This window comes from Leopardus geoffroyi, chromosome D3 (genome assembly GCF_018350155.1).
Source record: "Leopardus geoffroyi isolate Oge1 chromosome D3, O.geoffroyi_Oge1_pat1.0, whole genome shotgun sequence".
NCBI classification, from domain to species: Eukaryota; Metazoa; Chordata; class Mammalia; order Carnivora; family Felidae; genus Leopardus; species Leopardus geoffroyi.
Genome location: NC_059339.1, coordinates 48035467 through 48060391, shown reverse-complemented (window position 1 = coordinate 48060391; position 24925 = coordinate 48035467).

Here is a 24925-nt window from a genome sequence, read left to right as displayed (position 1 = left end):
TTTACATGTATCTTAGGTCAAACCCAGTACTTTGTAGTTCAGATCTTTTATAGTCTTACTCTATTTTAAAATCTGATTTACCCATTATACTTGAGGATTATTAATTTCTCATTAATCTTCTCATATTTGGCTTCTGTATTTCAAAGCTTGCTGACTAGAGCATGTTCAAGACAGAACAACTTAATGTCTTGCTATTAGGTACATATGATGTCATGTTTCACTCACTAACGTATGTATTCATTCAGCCAACAAATATTTACTGGGTACTTCTGATGTGCCTGACACGGTTCCAGGTGCTGGGAATAAAACAGTGTGCATAACCAGGAAAGTTCTTGCTTTCGGGGACCTTATGCCCTAGCTGGGGAGAGAGATGATCTATCGTGAACAGCCAGCGACTGAGGTCAGGAGCTGCAGGTGCTGTAAAGGAGGAGGAAGCAGGGGAGAGGTGGGAGATGACAGGCTGGGATGGGGAGTTCCGTTCCCGGGATGATCAGAGAAGGCAGCCTGAGGAGATGACACTTGAAAAGGACTGAACAAAGCATGGAGGTGAGTCATGAAGATCGTTCCAGGCAGAGACGAAGGGAGAGCCCCCAAGGAGGAAGCATGCTGTATCAAGGACTGCCACTGTTAGGTTTGAGGAATGGTGAGGGCCAGAGTGACAGGGTAGGACTTTCTTTTTGGAAGGATACGTCTGTGGGCTGCATGGAGAGCTAAAGGTAATGAAACGAGAGGGGCGGTGGAGGGCCAGCAAGGAGGTTAATGTCACAGTCCAGGTGGCCGGGCTGACAGTGGTTTGCACTATAGGGATGATGGTAGATGTAGGAGGATTTCTGAATCCTGGTGATGAACTGGATGCCAGCTAAGATAGCAAGACAGGAATCAAGAATGGGTCCTAAGATTTTTGCCTGAGCAACTGGCTGAATAGGATTGCCATTTAGTAAGGGGAAAGACTTAGAGGATCTACAAATGAAGAGTTATGCTTCATAACTAACACTGTAGTATTACTCTGGTGATGCCTCTTAATTATTGTGCCGGTTGTTTGCCTGTCTGCTCTCGTATCCAGTCCCTGCATCCCCCCTCCCTCTTCCCCTGAGTCACAGGGGACTGCAGTTATTCTCACCCTTCCCCCACAACAGCAGCTGTTCTGAGGAGATGGCTAGCATCTTCTGCTGTGGGTGTGAGGATGGAAAGAGAAGGAGACATCCAGAGCCTGACCCTCAGCGCAAAGGTTGAGGCAAGAAAGAGCAGAACAGAAAGAGCAAAGAGTATGGTGACTCGGGAGGAAAGTGAAGATTTTCTAGAAGGCTTTCTAGAAGGAAGGTATCATCAACTCTGTCAAATGTTGCAAAAAGTTGTGTAGGATGAGGATTGGAAACTGACGATTGGTTTTGGTAACATAAAGGTCTTTGGTAACACTGATCAGAGTGATTTTTTTTTTTTTTTTTTTTTTGTGGCATGAACTCAAGTTTGATTGGAGAGGCTGCAAGGAAGAATTAGATCTATTTCATGTTTAGTGTTCTATTTTAATGCTATTAGTGCATTTTTGACTTGAATTCTATTGTAGTTCAGGTTTCTTTGGATACGTGTATTAGTTTGCTAGGGCTGCCATAACAAAGTAGCTCAGACTAGGTGGCTTAAACAAAGAAATTAATTTTCTCACAGTTCTGGGGGCTTAATGTCCCAGATTGAGGGTGTCAGTGGGGCTGGTTTCCTCTGAGGCTTCTCTCGTTGGCTTGGAGATGGCCGCCTTCTCCTGTGTCTTCACATCATCTTCGTCTTCCCGTCTGTATGTATCTGTGTCCAAATTTCGTCTTCTTGTAAGGACACCAGTCACATTGGATTAGAACCCACCCTAATGACCTCATTTTAACTTAAATAGCTCTTTGTAGACTCTATCTCCAAACACGCCATCCTCAGAGGCCCTGTGGGTAGGACTTCAACATATGAACTGGGGGAAGGGAGACACTGTTCAGCCCTTAACAATTAGTATTTATCTAGTGCACCCTTCTTTCAATTTTTTGTGTGGTTTTGTTTTAGGCATGTTTTTTATAAAGCAGCAAATGGCTAGGTTTTTAAAAATGCAATTTAAACAGATTCAGTTTGATACTATCTGATTGGTCTTCTATGTGTGACATTATCTTCTTTCATTTTATTGTGATTTTTATATTTGGATCCATTTCTGCCATATTCTTTTATGATTTCTATTTATTATTTTTTACCCCTCTTATTTTCTCTTTGTCCTCCTAATTTCACATGAGCTGGATGAGTTTTCAATATAAGCCTTTGTCTATCCTGCCATTTGAAAGCTTTAGATTTCTTCTGGTCGATATCCTTAAATTATAAGCATGTGCATTTATCTATACATTTTTAAACAAAGCTTAAAATTATTCAGTATTTTTATTGTCTTCCAGAATATGCTTTAACTCTCCTTTGAACATATTCCATGTTATTGTTGCCTAGAGATTTAGATGCTCATTAAAAGTTAGTATTTTTATAATTGATTTTTAATTAAAATTTCCAGCATGTTTGATCAATTTCTGTACTGAACCCTACATCTATGATGGTTTTTTTCCCCTATGTATAAACACCTATGACAAAGTTTATTTTATACATTAGGCACAGTAATAGATTTAACACCAAGAACTAATAAAATAGAACAGTTAGAACAATATACTGTAATAAAAGTTATGTGAAAGTGGTCTCTCTTTCTCAAAATATCTTATTATACTGTGTTCCCCCTTCTTGTGATGACGTAAGATGATAAAATGAGATGAAGTGAGGTAAATGCCGTAGATATTGTGAGGTAGTGTTAGGCTGCTATTGACCTTCCAAGGCTATGTCAGGAAGAGGAGTGTGGTTGATTGTGGTAACTGAAACATGGAAAGTGAAACTGGATAAGGAAGGACTCCTATAATTGTCCTTTGTATCAGCCATGATGATACATACCATGGTTACAAATAACTTTTAAAAAGTAATGGTTGATAAAACAAAGTTTTATTTCCTGCGCACATTCCAGGTCAGCTGGCGGTTCATCTTCTGCATTCTGAAGCCCATCCTCACTACCGTGTCAATCTGGAAGGGTGGCTGAGGCAGAGGGGAAAGGGAACAGGAAGGCATGTGCTGGCTCTTAGAGCTTTCACCTAAGGGAATTAATTATGTATCACTTTGCTCACGTTTGCTCAGATCAAGTCAAATGGCCAAGCCTGACTTGAAGAGGGACAGGAAAATATAATTCTCCCATGGGGGCGTGTGTGCGTGGGGGGTGAACGTCAGGTTTCGGTGAGTTCTGTGGCGGGGGGTGAACGTCGCATCTCGGTGAGTTCTGGCAGGGGGTGGTGAACATGGGGTTTCGGTGAGTTCTGTGTGGGGGGTGAACGTCAGGTTTCTGTGAGTTCTGTGTGTGGGGGGTGAACGTCGGGTCTTGGTGAGTTCTGTGGGGGGGGGGTTGAACGTCGGATCTTGGTGAGTTCTGTGGGGGGGGGCGGGGGTGCACGTCGGATCTCGGTGAGTTCTGGGGGGTGGTGCACTTCGGATCTCGGTGAGTTCTGTGGGAGGGGTGTGAACGTGGGGTTTCTGTGAGTTCTGTGGGGGGGGGGTGAACGTCGGATCTCGGTGAGTTATGTGGGGGGGGGGGGGCGGGGTGAACGTCGGATCTCGGTGAGTTCTGGGGGGGTGGTGCACGTCGGATCTCGGTGAGTTCTGTGGGAGGGGTGTGAACGTGGGGTTTCTGTGAGTTCTGTGGGGGGGGTGAACGTCGGATCTCGGTGAGTTCTGTGGGAGGGGTGTGAACGTGGGGTTTCTGTGAGTTCTGTGGGGGGGGTGAACGTCGGATCTTGGTGAGTTCTGTGGGGGGGGGGGGGCGGGGGTGAACGTCGGATCTCGGTGAGTTCTGGGGGGGTGGTGCACGTCGGATCTCGGTGAGTTCTGTGGGAGGGGTGTGAACGTGGGGTTTCTGTGAGTTCTGTGGGGGGGGTGAACGTCGGATCTCGGTGAGTTCTGTGGGAGGGGTGTGAACGTGGGGTTTCTGTGAGTTCTGTGGGGGGGGTGAACGTCGGATCTTGGTGAGTTCTGTGGGGGGGGGCGGGGGTGAACGTCGGATCTCGGTGAGTTCTGGGGGGGTGGTGCACGTCGGATCTCGGTGAGTTCTGTGGGAGGGGTGTGAACGTGGGGTTTCTGTGAGTTCTGTGGGGGGGTGAACGTCGGATCTCGGTGAGTTCTGTGGGAGGGGTGTGAACGTGGGGTTTCTGTGAGTTCTGTGGGGGGGGTGAACGTCGGATCTTGGTGAGTTCTGTGGGGGGGGGGGCGGGGTGAACGTCGGATCTCGGTGAGTTCTGGGGGGGTGGTGCACGTCGGATCTCGGTGAGTTCTGTGGGAGGGGTGTGAACGTGGGGTTTCTGTGAGTTCTGTGGGGGGGGTGAACGTCGGATCTCGGTGAGTTCTGTGGGAGGGGTGTGAACGTGGGGTTTCTGTGAGTTCTGTGGGGGGGGGGGTGAATGTCGGATCTCGGTGAGTTCTGTGGGGGGTGAATAAAGGGTTTCCCTGAGTTCTGTGTAGGGGGGTGAACGTCGGATCTCGGTGAGTTCGGGGGGGGGGGGGGTTGAACGTCGGGCCTCAGTGAGTTCTGTGTGTGTGGGGGGGGTGGTGAACGTCGGGTCTTGGTGAGTTCTGCAAGTCACTTGCATCCACTGTCACTCTGTTTTCACTTTCCTTCCTGTGAAACATATTCTTTAATAATTCTTTTAATGAACATCTGTGGGTGGTAAGCTCTTTTATTTTTATAAGTGTAAAAAAGCCTTTATTTTACCCTTACTCTTAATTAAATGTTTAGCTGTGTATAAAATTTGAGCTTACTGTTTCTTTTCCTGAGCACTTGAAAAAATCATTCCATTGTCTTTTGGCTTGTATTGTTGCTAATGAAAGTTTTATTGCCAGCTTAATTGCCATTATTTTGTGGCCATATGTCATTTTTGGCAGCTCGTAGTTTAGTTGTTGTTGTTGTTGTTGTTGTTGTTGTTGTTTTTAATCTGGGCATGGATTTATTCTTTATCTTGCTCAGAACTTGGAGTCATATTGAACCTAAGGTCTCCTGTCTTTCTTAACCCTGGGAATCCTCAGCCACTATTTCTTCAATTCTCTTCTTCTGGAGCTCCTGTTGGATACATGTTGGAACTATTCAAATTTACTACTTCCTTTCCAGTCTAAGGTTTATCCAGTAGATTTGTCCTTTACTTTTTTCTATTTCTCTGATTTCTTTTCCTTTATAAGAGTTCTAGTTAATTATTTTTCATAAGCACCTTGTTTTATTTCTTTGATTTTATTTCATTATTATATTTTCTTGGATATTGCTGCTTTTATGGCCATACTAATCATAAATATGTTACAGTCTTTGTTAGACTGTTTTATGACATTGATTTTATTTGGAGTGAGTTTAATTAGCTAATTAATTAGTTTATAGCTCTCTTTGTTAACATTACTTTTCTCTGTGTTTTGGAATTGGGGTTTATAAGCTCATCATAAGTGGGGAGATTGTTTTTTCCCTTGCTCCTTTCCTTTGTGCTTCCCTCTTTCTGCCTAGAGGTTTTGCTGTTGCCTTTACTCAGGCCCCTCACACCTTAGTTGAGGACAAGGTTTTATAATTGTACTATATATATTTTTTTAATTTTTAATGTTTATTTACTTTTGAGAGAGAGAGAGACAGAGTGTGAGTGGGGAAGAGGCAGACACACACACACACACACACACACACACACACAGTCAGAATCAGAAACAGGCTCCAGGCTCTGAGCTGTCACCACAGAGCCCGACGACGGGCTTGAACTCATGAACTGTGAAATCATGACCTGAGCTGAAATCCAACACTTAACCGACTGGGCCACCCAGGTGCCCCAATTGTACCATATTTCTGATGGTACTGGGGACATAGCTGATCTATTCCCAAGAGCTAGAATGAAGCTTGGTCCCTCCCATGTGGCTGGACTCCTGGCTTTGTAAAAATTGAAGCCTCAGGCCTCATTTAGCAGCATTTTTAAAAACTTCCTTTCAGGAGTAGTGGAGAGCCACCTTCCAGCTCTGGCTTCGAGTAGTGAACTTAGCTCTCCATTATCTTGTAGGAGCAGGCATTACAGCTACCACCAGCATCTGATAGGTCATGATTTGAGCATTATCACTCCTTTCCATCTGTGTTTTGGGTTCCTGTCTCTTTTTTGATCCGCAGGGAGTTTTGGCTTGCTTTGGAGCCTTGATACATCTTTCTGGTTTGTTGTTTGTTTTTCATTTTGTTATGTTTTCTTTCTCATCTGTTATTTATAAGTGTTTGAAACAGAAGAGGTAGATCAACTTTGAATCTTGAACTCACCAAGCCATTCTAAGAGGAAATACCTGTCTCCGCTTCTAACCCCTTATTCCCCCCACCATATGGCTAGAGAGGAATTTACTTATCTATAGTGTGGGGATAACAAATTGTACCTGTTGTACAGAGCTATTGAAGAGATTACGTGAAATAATGAATGTGAAGAGCCTTTCTCAGTGCCCGTACATGGTAAGTAATTGTCAGGTATATACAGCTCAGGTGTCGCTCTATCATAAGGATTTATGCTTGGAAGTTTTTTCTAACAGTAGCAGGAAGGGGTATCCGGTAAGTACGTATGGCAGTGTCAGAGGTGCTGGAATGTCCCTGTTCCCCAAACAACTTTTTCTGAAATCTCAATATTAGAGAGACTTTTATTTGGATCACTGTATCCCTTTTTAAAGCAGAGGTTCCTATGGCAAAATTATATGTCAAACTGAGCAGCAGAGATTTCCAGACATCTACGTTCCTATGTGTCAGTTTGGTTAAATTGATTTCCTGGTGCTGATTGGAGGGAAAAAGGAATTAGAGTTTTATTTGGGCAGGGAAAACTTATAACACTGCCCAGGATGGGCAGAAGGATCTGAGTGGGACATGCTAGTAGGGTTTCTAGCAACTGACAAACGGTGCCACACAGATGGACAGGAGTCTCCGGGGCAGGGATAAGAGTACAAGATGTATCATCCAGCTTAGACCTAAACCATATTGTGGTAAGGAACAACTCCAGAACGTTGGTGAATTACAACAAAGGCTTATTTTGCCCATGGTATGCATCCTGCCTGGGAAAATTTAGAGCTCATGGCCAAAAGAAAGGAGACCATGGTAAAGGCATGCAATGGCCCTATGCTTCTTCTTGGAGAAGGCACACCTCACTTCCACTCACATGTTATTGATCAAAGCAAGTCACACAACCAAGCTTCAACTATAAAACAGTCCTCCACAGCTTATAGTGTAAGGTAGCTGATAGCTGCACAAGTGATACTAACAGATACACTGAAATCAACAAGTGTTAAATTCCTCTATTAGCTTCCCTAACACTATATTCTTACCATATCAAGCAGGGGCGGGGTACCCAAATGTGTCAACATTCTTTTAAGTAATGTTGCAAAACCATGAAGAATCAGGAAACTCATAAGATCAGTATCCAAGCTTGTTATGGACTGAATTCTGTCCCTTCCAAATTCATATTTTGAAGTCCTAAAACCCAGTACTTCAGAGTGTGACTATATTTGGAGATAAGGCCTTTAAAAGTGTGTCAGGTAAAGTGAGGTCATTTGGATAGCCCTAAATCAACTTGACTGGTGTCCTTATAAGAAAGAGAGATTAGGATACAAACACTCATGCCCAGGGTGAAGACATAAGGAAAAGATGGTCATCTACAGGCCAAGGAGAAAGGCCTCAGAAGAAACCCAAACCTGCTGACATCTTGATCTTGGACTTCTATCCTCCAGAGCTGTGAGAGATCAATTTCTGTTGTTTAAGTCACCCAGTCCGTGACATTTTTTTTTTTTATGACATCTCCAGTTTTAACTTACAACATGAGAAATGTCTACTGACCTCCTCCCCGTCTATGACATGATGAAGAATAGCAAATGATTCTGGTCTATGCTTGATTTAGGGATTAGTGTTGAGGAATTCTCTTGGGGCTTTCCAAGAGCAAAGGCCATGTTCATTGCTACAAAAAGTCAGCCTCTCTGTTTCCCAGCCCTCAATATCTTCTTGCTGGCCATCCCATTCAGATAACAATGGCTGAAGGCAAGGCCATTGGGAATGTTCCTTCTCACTGCTGGTGACAGTATAATGATTAGTCTAGCTAGTTGTGCCTATCTGCTTTTCTTCCCTCAAGTTAGATACAGGCACTTGAACTTGAGATTTGTTTATGATGAATTTATTCTTAAATTCTAAACAAGTAATGTATTATAGATGTGTTGGAGTCTAAATAGGTAATCAAAATATGTTATAACTCTGTTGGTTCAATAGCTACATTGCACACTTGTTTCCACTCTGGTACTCTTTAGGCTTTGGTAGAAATAGCTGCCAGTGAATGTGTGTGTGCGTGTGTGTGTGTTAGCACATACTAGGTGCTCTTGTTCAATAAAGACATTGGGAAAAGAAATGATGAGATATACACTATTCTCTCTTCATGTAGGAAAATGCCAACCATACACACATCATTTAAAGTTGTTCTCAGTTGACATTCCCAGTCACATTTACCAGGAATGGAATTTTTCTCAGAGCCACCCTATCTGCAGAGTCTTACAGGGTCTTGGTGCTTAAAGCAAAGATGCCTCTATTTTGAACACTTGGGGTTTTAAAAAAAAATCTAATTTACCCTGAAATCCCTTTTGCATTTTAAAAATTGTGTCTGAATTCTCAATGCAGTCAGAGTGACTGTTTGGTAGACAAAATGTATCCCCAAACCATCAAGGGATTTTCATGAGCAATTGGGATTACTCCAAAATACATTGCAGATTGGTATCAACTATCATATTTGAATTTGTATTCTAGCGCTGAGAGCCATTTGTAGCATTATAAATCATGGCCCCTCCCTCACAATTCAGAATGCTCCTGTCTATGACAAACACTAAATATGCTGTTGCTACAGTAGCAACATCAGAAATTGCCCAGAGATATCACACAAAACTGGATGACAGGAGAAAATTTCATAATCACTTTATAAGTACAACCCTTCAATATAGCCCAATCTCCTTCCACCTGAGAAAAATTGAGATGAGTTTGGATTGAGAATGTTAATTGGAAACTGATATGCTTGGCTTTCTGGCACAGTATTTAAATGTTGTCAGGGCTGTCTTCCTATCCAAGAAAGCTACAAAAAGTTAACTTATCTCTTTTTTTTCCCCCTCTAAAATGAAAGCTTAGATTCTAGAGAGTACAAACCAAATCCACAGAGAAAATCTTAAAATTGCAAACTCCATAGCTATGAATTGACCCTAATAATAGCTTTTATTATTTAGATGTAATAAAAATTCTAATGATCTGCAGAACAGTAAAATCTCTAGTTTAGCAGGAGATTGAAGTATTTTTTGGATTGTGCCTTATGAAAGCCATCAGAGACAATAGAGTCTTGATAGATACCCACTCTAACATTTGCAAAAAGCATTAACAATATATCACACTTCACTGCCAGCTGCAAACCCATAATATTATTCACAAATTATGTATTTAAGATTGGGGAGCCGGAGACATTTTTGTAATGCTAACATATTAAGACATCCCCTCCAGAGAGGTTCTATAGAACCTCTGCCTGCATTTTTCATATTCACCTTACTGCTTGACCATGTGATGATTTTGAAACTGTTGCCTGGCTACACCAATCCCTATTTCCTAGAGTATTATCTGCCAGTGCCCAGAGGGGTTATGTTCAGGAGTGTTACTTCCAAAAACTAGACTATAATTTATATAATTTATCTAAGGAAGTTTCTAAAACCATTAAAAATAATTTTAACTGTAAGTTGATTCAGTGTGAGGGAAGAGAAAAGTATTACTTTGAATAATGAAATGCTAATAAGACCAGAAAAATTGAAATTGAATATCATGCAGATAAACATGGGTATGGGGGTTATTATTTAAGACATACCTTTATTATTAGTTTGATTAACAAATGATATAAAAACTGTAGGATGGAAAAAAAATAAGTAAATTTATACCAGATGCTTTTATAGAGACCTAAAACTTTTAAGTATCCCAGAGGAAGTCAAATTAATTTGTGATGAGATAGGAGTCTTTGATATCTCTATTAAGACTATAACAAGAAAGAGGCATATGGTGGAGAAATATCAGTAAGGTAGACATGTCTGGCTAAGTGGTGTAAAATGAAAGCATTAATTAAGACATGTGAACAATAATAATAACAATTTCAGCAGCAGTAACAGCAGTAATGATGGTAATAATAATTAAAAGCCAAGGTGAAGGGAAAAAGGAAGTGAGGGTGGGTAAAGGTCATTCGGTGTGGTTATGATTTTATCCAGACAATAATCAATCACTAAACACAACTCAATAGACCTAGTCTTGACAGTGGATTGGATTAACACAGTTCCTTTTATTAGCGTTAGATTATTGGACAGTAAGGGATCAGATTAGTCTGCTGTGCACTGCAGAGGAAGCAAGAAAGGAGGGACAGAAGGACTATCTGGGGAGAAAGATCAGGGATGGGAAGCAATCATAAGGTTGGCTTTTTAAGTGCTTGGTAGACAAAGATGGGACAGAAATTTGTGACTCAGAAAATTCCAGAAATTCATTATGGTTGCATTCTTTTCCCTGTGTCAATGTTTATTTGAGCCTTTGATAAATAATACAAATGATAAATTTGACTTGTACTTTTCTCTATTTATCTATCCATTCACCTGATGAAATTTGAACAAGAGATAAGCATCTATCAAATTGGAAATAATTATATCAGCTTTCATTTATCCTCAGAAATAAGCACACAGTTGTGGTTAAGAGAATGAGTATGAGCCTAAGCTCAGTTTCCTCATTGATGAAATGAGGTCAAGAATATCTACCTGGCACAGCTGACGTGATAACTCAGTGAGATGGTGCATATTTGAGCAGTAAGCACTTGACCTGTCTCATAGTGTACATTTAACAATCTGTAGACATTATGTTATTAAAACTATGAATATTTTTATTATTATTGATTATAAATAAAAACAAAGTGGAGTGGCAGAATTTGCTTATGTTAATAGGAAAAATTTAATACATCATTCTAGGACTCATTGGGCATCTTTAAACACTTGAAGGAAAATATTATTCTCCTATTAAAAATATGATAAATAATAATTCCAAAACAACATCCTCAGAGAGATATGTATTCATATGAATAAGTATTTTACTCTATGCAATTTTCATATCCTAATGAAATTCAGATCAGAATTAATATATAATGAAAAAGTAGTTTTTATGAATAACTTACCCCTGTTGTACAGAAAGTTGGCAAATGATGTGTGTAGTATATTTAAGAAGCCCACAGTGTTCTCAGCTACTCCATTCGACATTTAGTTAATGCAACAGAGGGTTTCTACTTGACAGTGAAAAGAGAACATTACCCAAGTCACCATGTTCTGCAGTTTTCTTGCCAGCCTGCTTTATGTCCATTTAACTTTTTATAGTTACCCTATGCCTGGCTAGAATTCAAACTACAAAGGGAGAATTCAACCTTTCCATTCCATGTTACCCTTAGCTTTTAATCAAACAAGATTTTAAAAATGAATATTGGCCCTAAAGTAATCTTTCCCCCATAAAACAACCAAAGAATGAAAACTCCTTAGATGGAATTTAGAGATTAAAAGCCTTTTTCAGGTAACAAGTAATCAAGACTGCTGCTTTCTTTACTTACCAGACACTGGGAACTTCCATTATTGGGTAGAATGGAATTATTTGTGTCAAACTTGCGATCCTGCTTAGAATAACCAGAAAAGATGGGTAAAACGTACACACACACACACACACACACACACACACATGCACACACACACGCACACACACACAAAACATGTTTAAGGACATCATAGAAATGGAGAAACAAAGAGTAACAGAAGGGTTAAGTTCTGGAAAAGAGAGAACCTCTAGAAATAACAATATTCATTCTTTTTTTTTTGAAAGATTTTGTCAGTTCTGGGCCTAGGATGAAGTGTTTTTTGGGGGAGCCTCAAACACATGATTACTTTTCTCTCTAAATATTTGCCAGGGGCACCTGGGTGGCTCCATGGGTTGACCGTCCAACTGCAGCTCAGGTCATGATCTCACTCACAGTTTGTGAGTTCCAGCCTCGCATCTGGCTTGCTGCTGTCAGCTCAGAGCCCACGTCGAATCCTCTGTCCTCCCCTCACTCTGCCTCTCCCCCATTCATACTCTCTTTCTCAAAAATAAATAAACATTAAAAAAATATTTGCCAAATTCTAATGTTTTCTGTGAAGCTAAGAAATCTAAATTTAAAAACAGATGGGGGATGGTGGATCGGGTGGTGGGGAAGCAAAGACTCAGTTAATACTCTTGCTTTTAAAAGTGCCTTACTCAAGGAACCAGGTTAAGTCACAACCATACTGTCTTATGATAACTGAAGATAAGCCTTGACTCACCTTATTCCCTGATTGATTAAAGAGGATCATGCTCCTCCTGAGTCCATAATAACTAGCAGAAGAAATGATTAACTTTCTCTGGTGAAAGGTAAAATCATCTGGAGTCATCATGTTTATCATTCAAACAAAAAATCATTAGGTATGACAAGAAACATCATAATACAAACTCCAAGAGAAAATTTAGATTGTATAACACACTTATAGGTGATTTAGATATTGTAATTAAATCACATGGGCTTTCAAATAACTCTATTATGCTAAAAAAATAAACAAAAGAAATATAGATTAAAAATGGAAAAATTTCACCAGAAAATTAGACTCTAGGTAAAGCAAATAGAAATTTCAGAAATAAAAAAAATATGTGAAATTAAGTACCAGTGGATAAATTTAACATAGATTAGACACAGAACAAGACAGAATTAAAAAATGAGAAGACAGATTAATAGAATATATCTCAAAATAAAGCAGTACATAGAAGAAACAATTGAAGTAAGAATAAGAATGTAGTAGATATTTGGGGTATAGTGAAAATATCTAACATACCTATAATTAGATTTTAGATGAAGGAAAGAAAAGAAAAAACCAATCAGATGGATCAAATAAAAAATAAATAGTAAGATGTTACATGCAAACCCAATTTATCATTAATTACATTAAAAGTAAATGGATTAAATACTATCATCACTAAAAGACAAGGTGAGACTGAAAAACAAAAATCTACATATATGTTGATTACAAGGGTTACACCATAAATGTAAGGATAGTAGATGAACACAACAAAGTACTAATCAAAAGAAAGCTATACTAATTAGCTATACTAATATCAGACAAAATAGTCTTTGAGGTAAGTATCATTACCAGAGATGAAGAGACATTTCATAGGTACAAGTGAGTCAGCTCAACAGGAAGATACTACAATTTTAAATCTGCATGTCCCCAATAATGTACTTTAAAAATTAAGCAAACATTAGTTGAACTAAAAAAGACCCAGAAATATGTCAGTATTATTAAGAATATAGAATATCGGTATAACTTGACCTAATTGACATATTCAGAACACTATATCCAACAACATCTAAATTCATATTCTTTTCAAGTGCACAGCAAATCTTTACTATAATTGATGATGTACCAGGCCAAAGTAAGCTCCAACCAATATCAAAATATTGAAATTATTCAGAGCATGTTCTCTGTCTGCAGTGTAAATAAGATAGAAACGAATCACAAACAGGTAACTAGAAAATGCCCAACTGTTTGGTAAGTTGACTGATAAACTTCTAAATAACCAATAGATGAAGAGGAAGCTTTAATAGAAATTGGAAAATGTTTTCATCTGAAAGATAATGGTATGGTATATCAGAAGTTATAGCATTGAGCTAAAGCAGTGCTCAGAGGAAAATTTAGAGACTTTAATGCATATATTGAAAAATAATAAAAGCTAAAAATCAATGATTTAAGCTTCTTTCTCAAGAAGCTAGAAAATAGAGCAAGCCAAATCCAAATAGAGTAGTAAGAAGGAAACAGTAAAGATGGGACCAGAAATCAATGAAATAGAAAATTAAATGCATGATAGAGTAAATGAACCAAACGAAAAATTGATTCCTTGAAAACATTAATAAAATTGATAAGCCCTTAGAAAGATCGATCAAGGGGAAAACAGAGAAAACACAAATTACTAATGTCAAGAATGAAATAGGAGACATTACTACAGAGCCAAGAAAATAAGAAAATATTCATTATATAAAGAGATGAAAAATGATAAAATTCAATGAATTTATAATAATAATAAATTCAAATGAATTTATTATTTATCAAATTCTTAAAATAAAAGTAGAAGGGAACTTTCTTAAATTTGTAGATTATCTACAAAAAATGAAAACCACTAAAGCAAAAATCATACTTGTGGTGCAGTAGGAGAAGATTTCCCCTGAGACTGAGAATGACACATGAAAGTCTCCCCAAACTACTTTTATTCAACATTGAATTGAAGGCCTCAGTTGGCACATTGATGGCAAAAACAAACAAATAAAACTCAAATAAATAAATAACAAGGCACGTGTATTGAAAAGGAAGAAATAAAATATCTATATTATTTATAAATGACATGATTTTCTCAAAAATGTAAATGAACCTAGAGACAAGCCATTATAATTAATATGTGAATTTAGCAAGATTTCAGGATACAAGAAAAATGATTAGAATTAATAAGTGAATTTTGCATGGTATGTAGATACAAGATCATTTGCTAACATAGATCTCTATTTTTATATACCAGAAACAAATAACTAGAAACTAACACTTAAAAAAATGATACCATTTTACCATAGTAACAGAAAACATCATATGTCTGAGAATAAATTTAATGTAAGATATAAAATTAAAATACATATTTTAGGCTGCAAAACCATAATTCATTCTTGGGAGAAATTAAAAATCTAAATAACTAGGCCAATATACCATGGGCATAGATTGGAAGATTCAATATTGTAAAGATGTCAGTTTGTCCCAAACTGAACCATACATTCAATGTGATTACAATTAAAATCCCAGCATTTTTTCCCCAGGATAGTTAACGTAAAGTGTTATATTAGTTTCAGGTGTACAATGTAGTGATTCAGTAATTCTGTACATTACTCAGGGCTCATCATGGTAAATGTACATTTAATTCCCTTCACCAATATCACCCATCCCCCTACCCACCTACCCTCTTAGCCATCAGTCTGTTCTCTATATTTAAGAGTCTGTTTTCTTGTTTGTCTCTTTTTTCTTTGTCTGTTTTGTTTCTGAAGTTCCACATATGAGTGAAATAATATGGTATATATGTTTCTGTGACTGACATATTTCACTCCTCATTATACTCTCTAGATCCATCCATGTTGTTGCAAATGGCACCCTACTGAATGGGAGAAGATATTTGCAAAGGACATATCCAATAAAGGGTTAATATCCAAACTACATAAAGAACTTATACAAGTCAATACCCCCCCCCCAAAAAAGATGTACAAATGGCCAACAGACACATGAAAAGATGCTCAACATCACTAATCATCAGGGAAATGCAAATCAAAACCACAGTGAGATAGCACCTCACACCTGTCAGAATGACTAAAATAAAAAACACAAGAAACAGCAAGTGTTGATGAGGATGTGGAGACAAAGGAACTCGCATGCTCTGTTGGTGGGAATGTAAACCAGTGCAGCCACTGTAGAAAACAGTATGGAGGTTCCTTAAAAAATTAAAAATAGAACTACCTTATGATCCGGTAATTTCACTGTTGGGTGCTTACCCAAAGAATACAAAAACACTAATTTAAAAAGATGTACGCATCCTTGTGTTTATTGTGGCATTATTGACAATAGCCAAATTATGGAAGTAACCCAAGTGTTCATCAATAGATGGATGAATAAAGAAGAGTGGTGCATATACACAATGAAATATTACTCAGCTATAAAAAAGAATGAAATCATGCCAAAATCCCAGTATTTTTAGTGGAAATTCACAGGCTGATTCTAAAATTCGTATGTAAGTACAAAGGATCTAAACAGTCAAAATAACCTTGAAGAAGAACAAAGATGGAGGACTTACTCTACCAGATTGAGGACTTATTTTAAAGCTATAGTGATTAAGAGAGTGTGATATTGATGCAAGGATAGATAATAGACCAGCAGAACAGGACATTCAGAAACAGACCCACACGTAGTCAGTTTTATGAAAAAGGTGACATTGCAGTACAGCGGGAAAAGCAGAGTATTTTAAAATAAATGATGCTGGTTAATTGGGATATCCATATAAAAATATGAATTGTAGCCACTACCTCATAGCATATAAAAATAATCAACTCCAGATAAATTTTGATTCTAAATTTACAGGCCAAAAAATACAATTTTAAAATAAATCCGAGGAGAACATCTTCATGACCTTTTAATAAACAAAGAGTTCTTAAACAGGGCATACATGCTCTAAATATAAAAGAAAGGTTTTTGAAAAATTGGACTATATTAAAATGAAGAACGATTCATCAAAAGATGCTCTTAAGAGAGTAAAAAGGCAAGCCAAGCCACAGAGTGGAAAAAGATATTTTCAAAACATGCAAATTCATATGTATTTTCACTATAAAAAACTTGTATCCACAATGTATAAAGTATAAATCAATAATGAAAAGACAGCATGATTCCATTTATATAAAGTTCAAAAGCAGGCACAACTAAGCTACGGTGTAAAAACAGGGTCGTTATTAGCCTTGGCTGGATTAGTGCTAGACTGGAGCATGAGAGGAGATTGGGGGTCCTAGAGTTCTATTTCTTGATCTAAGTATTGGAGACATTTACGTGTTCATTTTGAGAAAAGTCATTGTAATTTGTGCAACTTCTACATGTATGTTCAACTTCAATAAACAACTAAAAACAAAACAAGCAGTCATACCCTCACATACAGATCTGTTATTGTGTTCCAGAAAGCTCTAGAGTAAAGGCAGGGTAGCTGCTTGTGGGAAGACATTTCTCCATTCCAAATGCTGTGGTCAGTGGCTCCCAACTGTTTTAGATCATACATCAGCAAAAAGAAAAATAGTTTCAGCAAGAATTTACACATGTACTCATTATGAACACTGTAAAATATGTTTAGTACATCATAGCACCCTATGTACATGTTTTGTACACAATGAACACATGACCACAATTAAGTATGTAAAAGATGAGATAAAGATAGAATAAGCAAAATTTTAAAAAGAAGTTTTTTTCCATCAATTATAGAAATTCCATGATATTTTGCCCCCTTAAAAAGAAGAGCATGTGATTCAATATGTCAGTTATAATTAGATCATCATTGCTTTTTACCTCATATTGTGTCAGATGCTGAACTTATACTAGGAACAAAAGTATTCAGCTCAGCTATTTTTTTATTTACTTGTTCTTGTATTATTTATGTTATCTTCAATTGTCAGTCTCTTTGAAAGAATCTTTTAAAGCCATTTGTCAATTTTGTAGGGGGTGATTCAGTTCGAACTAAATGATATAAGCCATAAATTCATTTAACCAGACATGTGATATAAACTGTAAGTCATGGCAACACTTGAAAGTGCCTCTCTGGAAAACGTCCATTCCTTCCTAGGTGCCACATGACACCTGACCACTATCAATCCACACACTTAATGCATCTAAACAAATTTGTTTGTTACTTTAGAATGAGCAGAGGGAGATAGAAATTCTAATATTTTCTCCCCAGCTCCAGTGAGTTATCGTGAGGGCACCCAGAATGTATACACTTCTTCATAGGTAAGTGAAGTCACATAGTTTCCCTCATAAATGAAGACCAGAATTATATCTGGAACTAAGAAGTGTACAGATCTGTGTGAACTTCACTGTGCCCAATCCACAGATTAACAGTGATCAAGGACCACTGGAATGCTTTTAACACTACAACTCTACTGGACATAAAGCAAGATTTTCATGAAACAACTTTTTTCTCTAATTTTTTCAGAGTCAGAGCCATGGACTCTGAGTCTCACAGACTGTTGTGGTTCTAATCCTGTCCCTATTTAATTCTACCTCTATGGCAAATCTCTTCTTAGGCTTGTCACTTTACCTCTCTACATCCAATTTCTTCTACTATAAAATGAAGGATTTGTAAAAAGTAAACACAAAAGTCCCTTCTAGTTGTAACACGTTTTATGGCCCAAATTATATCCCCCTAAAATTCATATGTGGAAGTTCCAATCCTTAACTCCTCACAATGTGACTGTATTTGTAGACCACGCCTTTAGAGAGGTAATCAAGTTACAATGAGGTAATAAAGGTTGGATCGAATCCAGTAAGGTCGATGTCCTTATAAGAAAAGATTAGGACACAGATACGCACAGACAAAAGACATGTGAAGACACAGGGGGAAGATGGTCATCTATGATCTATGAGCTAAAGAGACGGGCTTCAGAAGGAAACACCTCAATTTCAGACCTCTAATCTCTAGAATAGTGAGAAAATAAATGTCTGTTGTTTAAGGCACCCAATATGTGGTAACTTTGTTATGGCACCTCTAGTAAACAAGTACAATAAGTAAAATTTTTTGCAGCTTGATTGAGATATTAATTGACATAGTATTGTGTGAGTTTAAGGTGCAAAATGTAATGATTCAATACACACATATATTGCAAGATGATTACCACTAATAATTGCCACTCATAAGGTTAGTTAACACGTCCATCTCCTCCCATAGTTATAACTTCTTGTGTGTGTGGTGAGAGCCTTTAAGACCTATTCTTTTGGCAGCTTTCAAACATACAATGTAGTATTGTAACTATATTCACCATGCTGTGCATTCCATTCCCAGGACTTATTTGTCTTATAACTGGAAGTTTGTACCCTTTGACCACCTCACTGATTTCCCCCTTACAATAAGTAAACTTGAAGAACACACATCAACTGCTTATAATTGAACTTGGCTTTAAAACCAACAACCTGACCCTAAGTTATCCCAACAAAATAACTGAGCATAGCAGAAGTGACTAAGTTCATTATCTATACCTGGAAATAAGTACTGGAACTTTTAAACTTGCTTGACAAGAACTACACTTCCCTCTCCTACTAACTGTAAACTTAGACTATTAGTTTACAGGTTTTCCCTTACCAACATTAGGTTATGTTCATGTAAAGCCAAGAGAATCCAGGGGTGTTGCAGGTCATGGCCATGGTGGTTTTGTTGTTTACTGTTTAATATTTATGGAGTACCCAAAGCTGTGTGGGAAGATTACACAGTGCTTTCTTGTGTGGTGCCCAAGTTTCATCTGATGGAATACTTCTTGACTTAGTCACCAAAGATTTTCTCAAAGAAACAAGTTACCTTACTTGAATTTATAAAAACCTGATTAGTTTTCATTCCACTTATATCCTAGTAACTATTTTCAAATAAAACATCTGGTGTCCAGATAGGACGGCACTAAATCACATTTATACCTGAGAAACTAAAAGAATGTGAAACACCAAATAGGTTGTTTGCTCAAGGAGAATGGACCAACGTAGCTAATTGGCCTCTCCCCTAGTCTTTCTGATAGCCAAAGGCTGTTTTGGGAAGTTAACAAAAGGCATATGTGAAGAAAGATATTAGGCAGTAATGCTAAAACTTTGCATAATCCATTTAACAAATTACTTCTTTTAAACTGAAGTATACTGTCAAATGAAGGGAATGTATTCCGTCAAATGTTAAAAGAATAATTGAATCTCTTGTTTCACATTGAGGGACACTAGGCAGGTAAAATGCATGGCAGGGGAATGGGAGGTCTTTTGGACTCCAGGCTCTGGTTGAAGTTCTGAGCTTCTTGTTGGGGGGCTACTCTGGGAAATGAGTAAAAGAATGAATGTTTCCATAGCCTATAGGTTTATTTATAGGCCAAGCAAAGAAATAGTCCTGAGTGGTTTTTAAACTGTGTTCTGTCTACCAAGGGCAACTTGGGGACAAGGGGACATGGAAGAATGGGGAGCAGGTAGTCCTTGCATCTCTCACCCGGGGAAGTTTGACCATGGAAGTTCCACTTTTGTTGTTTTGCATATTAGACTTTATTTAAAGATTTCCTTTGATTAAAGTGTTTCAAAACCAAAAAAAAAAAAAAAAACAAAAAAAAAAAACAAAAAAACAACCTTTGGGGACTGGTTTTAGAATTGTTCTTGCTAAATCTGAGCAGAATTTTGTGCTTGGACGCAGGCATAGCATGTAGTAGTAAAGACTTCCCAAATGCTCCATGTCTTTTCATGCCACCATGTTTCTCCTTCTGAGGGAAATGCCCCACTTCACTTTGTGACTGCTTACTCACCCTGCCAGACTCTTCTCACAAAATTTATGCTATTTTCCTGTGGGTCTGACTGTGGATTGTTTTCCTACATTAAAAAAGGAGACAAAGATTCCTTTAGTCATAATGTTAAAAAGATTAAGCAGTGGTACAATAAGTACTTTCCTTTTCATGTGTAATGTCTCCGTCCTCAATGTGGAGGTAAAGGGACTGCTCTCCTTTCTTATCCCCCATTTTACCCATCCCTTTTTTTCAGAAGAGGAAAGCATTAACTGGCTTTTCTTGGCATCTGGAGATGCTTGATGCCTGCTGAAGGCTCTCACTCCTGTGAGTCCACATATTAGAGTTTAGGCACCTGAAGAGTGTCCCTGAGAACTTCAGACCCTAGGAATTCATTCATTCACTCATTCACTCATTCACTCACTCACTCACTCACTCACTCGACATCGATCTGTGGAGGACACTATGACTAATAGAGCCATCTCAGCCCTCAAGGAATTCAGTCAGTAGGGAGAAACAAACCTGTGGAGAGATATTTGTAATTACAAAAACAATAGTGGCGATATCCAGAGGGGCCAATCTCCTCTTCCTCATGGTCCACATATACTTGGAGTCGCAGATGCTAAAAGCCTAATGGAATCTGTTTTTGTGCTTAGTGAAGAGCTATTTGGTTTGGATAACTGGTAGAAAGAAGGCAAAAAAAGTTCCTTTGGGGCCATAGCCCCATTCAGAGTGTCTGAGGGTAGCTAGTTATTTCTCAGTAGGAGATTTTAAAATTTAACTTGGCAAGTGAAGGCAGTAAAACATCTCGCAATGCTTTTCTTGTCCCTTAAAACTTCTAAACTAATGTGGGTCTGGGACTGCCTTTGTCTTGCAACGGGATGTGTTTTGTACAGAAATTTGTGCAGAAATTCCATTTGACAGCTAGCATCATCAAGCTGATCCTAATAGCTTAAAGAGGTGAGGGTTTATTTTCTCTCACAGAAAGGAAGTTTTGAGGTAGTTAGTTCTGTGAAAAGCCCAGGGACTGATATGATGATTCCATGATGTTGCCCAGGATGCAGGTGTCTTCTAATTTATAGCTGTGGCATCCTTAGCACTGGCTTCCATCCTCAAAGTCATAAAATGATTACTGATCATTAAGTCACCATGTCCATATTCCAGATGAGAGGAACAGGGAAAGGCAAAGGGCAACAGGAATGTTAGACACCTGTTATCTTTTCAAGGTTTCTCCCTAGAAAACACATCCAACAACATTTGCTGCCATCTTTTTGGCGAGACCTCAATCTCTGGGCCACACTTAGCTGCAAAGGAGGGAGGGATTTTTTTTCTTTTTTAATCCCAACATCTTGCTGCCAACAACAGAATTAGAGTTTTGTATTTAGGAAAAAGGGAGCAATAGTTACTGAGTGGGACAATGGCAGTTTTGGTTACAGATGTCCTGGCCATTGTAGTAATATCTCTTTGTGTTCATTTGCCTTCTTTCACAGAATAAATTATAGAAACAGGAATGTGTCAAAGGGAGATTTTCCAGTTACTAGAAATTAAGAGGCTATGTAATTCTATTCTGATACTGAATCAGACTTTCTTTCTTAAAATAACTATTCAACAGATAAATTATTATATTTTAATGTGAGTATTTCCCCCTCAAGTATCACCAAATTTAATAATATCCAAATTTTGTCTTTATTCCTTAATTTAGTCAAAGTATATAAATGATTACCTCTCCATTGAACAGGAATAATTTCATGGACTCTGATTCTTTCAATATTAAAGAATTTTTTTATACCAATGAAAAGTTTTACAAAACCATATATCCAGGTATTAAGTATAATGGCTTTCAATAATTTCTAAGGTTCATCTGTGGTCTGAAATTATTACTAAAACTGAAATACCGATTTTATATGGAAAGTGTTAGTTGATAAGGAATATTAGGACATTTTACCAAGAAGGTTATTGCCTCTACTTCATACATATAGAACTGAGGCACCAGTTGGTTAAGTGATTTCTTCAAAGGCAGAGATGTGTCACTGATAGAGCCAAAAATAAAACTCAGGATTCCTCACTCCTAGCTCCATAGTATAATATTAAAGAACTCAGTAAATTAACATATTGCCTTTAGACCCTGTAGATTATAAATTAATAAAGTCAATATAAATTAAAATTCAATTGAGATACGTGACTGTTGTCTCAGGCATTAGAGGTCTTAGACTGTCTCAGCAAAAATGACTAAGGTTTTAAAAAGGAGCCACTATTCAGCATTAATAACTATTTGCTCAAAAACGAAGTACTTCATTCATTCGCTCATTCTGCTGTAGAGCATTTTGAGCACACCTAAGTGAGGACCAGGCATTATGTCAGTGTAGGATATACACAGGTGAAAAAGACAACTTTTTTCTTTTTTTTTTCTTTTTGCTGTAGAAGGCACTTTCTAGTTGGCAACACTGGTTTGCAAACAGATAATGACAACATAATTCTGTACGTCGTGTAAGATAGGTATGATCAGAGCACTGAGAGAGCACGTGAGGAAGTAGTAAGTCACTTGATCTAGCACTTTGGAAGAAAAGTCTCAGGAAGCTTGGTCAACAAAGATGAAGCTACTGGGGCAGAAGGAGTGGAAAGTCTGTATAGTCATGGGGTAGAATTGCTGGGACTCTAAGGGACCGACATATATCACCCTTTTTTTGCAGAGTTCTGAATTCTCTGAGAAAGACAACAAATTTGGTTAGTGGTATTCGACTATTAGCTTTATGAAGGCTGGATTAGAGGACAAGGCTTAAATGTGTAGCAGTGGCCTTTCTAATGCTTTACCACCGAACTGAACTTACTCTCTTAGCAACAAGTGTAACTGAACCAACCTCCTCTTATGGAAGCCGCCTCTGTACAACTTACAGCATGGGAAGGGTAGATGACATCTATGCCTTCCTCAAAAGGGGGCAAACTCTCCTATCAGGCAAGTCCCTCCACTTTCCCAGGGGAAATTGGAGTCAGAGGTCATAGAAGCAAAGGGTGTTGTGCTAGGGAACACTTCTGAATATAATTGAGGGACACTTGATAGACGAAAAAATAAGAGATTTCTAGTATGGAAAATGGCAAACATAAACAAAAACAGAGCCAATGGTGTAGTTATCGCAATGTGCCTATTATTTAGTCTCAACGGTTTTCTAAGCACTTTGCCACAGATGTATATTTTTATATTTTAGTTATTGCAACAGTCAAAAAGTAGTGCCAGATGGAAATGCTGCCTACTAATGCAAAACTTGAGTACACTAGCAGTTGCTTTATAGAATACAAACCTGCGCCAGCCCGTGGGAAGGGCTAGGGCTTATTTCTGTGTGTTTTGCATGTCTCCCAATACAGAACCCTTACGTACTTCTTTTCCTCTTTTCCTCTATCTCTTCTTCTTCCTCCATCTTTGCATCAAGAGCTTCTGTAAGCTGGCAAAATTTGAAACTGATTATCCTCTAGGAGCAAAAACACTGGTCTGTGGCAGAAGACATGACAGCAAAACAATGCCAAGGATTTTTTGTCATGATCCAGAGGGAGGCATAAACATTTACTCTGTTTCATTGATACTAGAGACTCATGGATTTTATAGAGTTGGAAGCATTCTTAAAACACCTCTTTAAAATATTTTGAATGATTTTAATATTTTAAATATATTAAGTTCAGTGCATGGGACTTCATGCCTGTAGAAAGATGTTATTCCACTGCTAGATCCAAACCTATTTTGCAGTAACTTTCCTCCCTTAGTTGAAGTGTTCTATTGTAGAGAGACACGGAGCAACTTGACAACCCCATCAAATATTTGCTAGCCCTTCAGATATTTGAAAATAGTCTACATTTCTCCCCTTAACTTTATCTTCTTTGTTTTGAATACAAAATGCTTTCAAATATTTCTTTTTTTAAGTTTTATTTATTTATTTTGAGAGAGAAAGAGAGAGACAGAGAAAGAGACAGAGAGAGAAAGCGTGCAAGCAGGGGAGAGGCAGAAAGAGAGGAATGAGAGAGAATTCGAAGCAAGCTCCATGCTGTTAGCACAGAGCTCGACACAGGGCTTGATCTCACGGACCGTGAGATCGTGACCTGAGCTGAAATCAAGAGTTGGATGCTTAACTGACTGAGCTACCCAGGCGCCCCTCAAACATTTCTATATTGGGATACTCTCCAAAATCATCCAGAATGCGGGGTTCCCTATTCTGGATGCACCCTAGACTGAATGTACTGCTTAAAATGTGATGCCTGGAACCGAACACAATTTGTTGTACAAAAGCATATTGGGATTTTTTTTTAAAAAACATCGTGAGATGGATACATTAATAAGTAGAACAAAGTCCACGCCCTCAGGGGCTTAAAGGCAGGATTATTGTCTTTGGCCTGAAGTTTATTTCCTTTCTTTTCTTTTTCTTTCCATTTCTTTCCTTGGTTCTTTCCTTTCATTATTACTAATATTTAAAAAAATCAGTCACAACACAGTTCATATTAAGCTTGTGACAAATAGGGGTGCCTGGGTGGCTCAGTAAACATATGACTTGGGCTCAGGTCATAATCTTATGGCTTGTGAGTTCAAACCCCATGTCGGGCTCTATGCCGACAGCTCAGAGCCTGGAGCCTGCTTCAGATTCTGTGTCTCCCTCTCCTTCTGCTCTTCCTCTGCTCGTGCTCTGTCTCTCTCTCCCTCTCAAATATAAATAAACATTAAA